This window comes from Penaeus vannamei, chromosome 11, assembly GCF_042767895.1.
Source record: "Penaeus vannamei isolate JL-2024 chromosome 11, ASM4276789v1, whole genome shotgun sequence".
In the NCBI taxonomy this organism is placed as follows: domain Eukaryota; kingdom Metazoa; phylum Arthropoda; class Malacostraca; order Decapoda; family Penaeidae; genus Penaeus; species Penaeus vannamei.
The window spans coordinates 15,508,852-15,511,882 of record NC_091559.1 but is presented as its reverse complement, the minus strand read 5'-3'; positions in this window follow the sequence as shown (position 1 = coordinate 15,511,882).

Below are 3,031 nucleotides of genomic sequence, written 5' to 3'. Positions count from 1 at the left end.
GTCTCTTTTTTCCGATGATTTATTTACCATCAGATACAATCGATGTCTATTTGTTTACCGTTAATGACAAAATATGTATATCTAGTTGTCTTGTGGAGTATTTTCTTCTTATTTTGTGCTTTCTTTCAGATAGAAAATATTGATACAGGTATAACATCTCCTATTGATATCGCTATGTCTCTATGTGGTGGCCAGCGATGATTGGCTGAGGGAGCGTTACTATAGCCAATGAGCGGCTTACACTTAGTTTGACATCTCGCCGCGGTATTTTTAAACGCGAGAAAAACACCTGTTTGTTTCCCTGGATTTAATTAATTTCAACAAGCAGGTGTGCTTTGCATAATTTTTTTTCATTAGCATTCATCCCTATTTTTCACACATAGAATCTGAGGTGCTGTAAGTCTGCTTTTATCTACTTCTAATTTCCTTTCTGTACTCCATAATTTTTATTTTCTCTTTATCCCTCTCCCTCTCCCTCTCCCTCTCTCTCTCTCTCTCTCTCTCTCTCTCTCTCTCTCTCTCTCTCTCTCTCTCTCTCTCTCTCTCTCTCTCTCTCTCTCTCTCTCTCTCTCTCTCTCTCTCTCTCTCTCTCTCTCTCTCTCTCTCTCTCTCTCTCCACCCCAACCCACATTTACATTCACTACACCACAAACATACTTATATGTAAGTGCACATGCAACACGCTTTACTCTATAAATGGCTGTCGGAATGGTCACCATATATCACCTGCGCCAAGAACCTTGTGCCGTAAGAAATTCATCGATAACGCCATGAAGATGACAATTAGATAAAATGAGATAAGATCTTAATGTGATGTTATTTTCTTATGTAGAAGGTTTGCATGCTAAGGATCTCTGTAAACGATCTTACATTTCGTATGTATGCTCGTAAGTTAGCAAAAATATGAACGCGCAAACGTACATATAGTTACAGATGTACACGTAAGTACACGAACCATTCTCGCATGTATACATACATTTGCAAATATTCCCACCGGTGAATATGTACAAGATGCTTTAATAAACAGCTATGTTCATGTACACTGACACACACAAATTCATATCTACATAAACACACACACACACACACACACACACACACACACACACACACACACACACACACACACACACACACACACACACACACACACACACACACACACACACACACACAAACACACACAGGTGTATATATGTGTGTGTGTATATATATATATATATATATATATATATATATATATATAAATATATATATACACATACATACATATATACATATACACACATGTATATCTATCTATCTAAATATATACATATATATGTACAAATAAATAAATAAATAAATATATATATATATATATATATATATATATATATATATATATATATATATATATATATATATATATATATATATATATGCATATGAATCGAAACATGACAGACACATGCACAAAGCGAACAAGATAACAGAGGTAACAGCTGTCAAGATGACGTCACAGATTTGCACAAGCACCTCGGCTGTTGATGACGAAGCCAGGTTACTCAGACAAGGCCGTGGCGACTGGTCAGGCGCAGAATTAATTCCTCGCCACCCAAAAAGAGCCAGCAACCCAGCACGACTCTGGCGACGGAGAGGATCGGCCGGAAGTGGCAACAAGAGATCCCCGGCGGCTTCCACGCCTTCGGTGCCGTTACGCGGACCCAGCGCGGCCAGGTTGACGGCGGGAGGGGGGGGGGGACTGGGTGCGCCTCGCTCTGGCACATTAGTCTTCTTTCCCTTTAGATTTTAATCAATCTTAATCGTTTATTGTTGTTTTCCTTCCGTTCCTTTTGTCCTTCTCTCTCTCCCCCTCCTCCTCCTCCCACCTTACGTCACACTTTCCATTTCTTTCCCTCTCCCCCTTCCCTTGCAATCACTTTGCCCCTCCTTTATCGCTTCCCCTTTCCCTCTCATTTACTCTTTACCCCTTCCCCCTTCACTGCCTCTCCATCTCTTCCCTTTCTCCTCCACTCTTTCTCTTTCTTCCCTCTCTCTTCCCCATCTCTCCCCTTTCTCTTGTCTTTTGCTTGTGAAGAGTAAAAAGTGATAAGATAAATCTCCACTTTTGTATGGACATTTGTATAAAGTCATTGTATTCCCCACAAATAGACATTTCTTAATTTTAAAAAAAATTATGAACTTCCATGTAATATCGCCACATAAGAAGCATTTCATGCCGAATACTTGAAAGCTGAAAGCTGTTTCCCTGATTCCCGCGAGCACGTAAACCCACTGATTCTGTGGCATAGATCTGGCACACCGGGGAGCGTATGACAGGCACTTTCCAAAGGGGAGCCTCTCTGGGACACACATGGGAGTTCCCTTTGCGAAGGATTCTTTTTACGAAATTTGATGAGGATCCATAAAAAAATCAGATTTCAGAGTATGGCCCGTTCTTACATTTTCATTAAAAAATATGTATAAAAATGTAACATATTATTTCACTTGGCCATACTCTGAAATGAGGTATCAGTATCGCATATTAAACCATATTCACATATATGTCTTTTTTGCGATAGATATAGCTGAGAAACAATCTTGTGTAGAATTCTTCCCCAACCTTTTATTTCCGTGTATTTTCCCGTTCGCTCCACCTCTTGTGTAAAGGGAATGTTATGCTTTTACAAAAATAACAGTTTCTCGGCTCTCCCGCTCGACAATGGGAATCTCTGTGAAACGCTCGACTAGATGATACCTTTGCTAATCCCTTCAAAAGGTCATCTTGCAATCTCATTACACGTTCTCTAAGACAGAATTCCGAATGGTATACCTGCCAGCTCTAGTAATTAACTAATAGGCATTTCGTCCTCATCTCGATGCAGCACATCAGAATTGGAGCCGATGGCGGGGGAAGGGAAGGGGAGGCTTGTCATTAGTAGCTTCGCATCTACACAGAAATTACTGCAATTAGCAAGATCACCCAAAGCTTATGTGGCCATATACCCTGAACAGCCAGTTACAGAAAATACTTCATCTGGTATCGAAG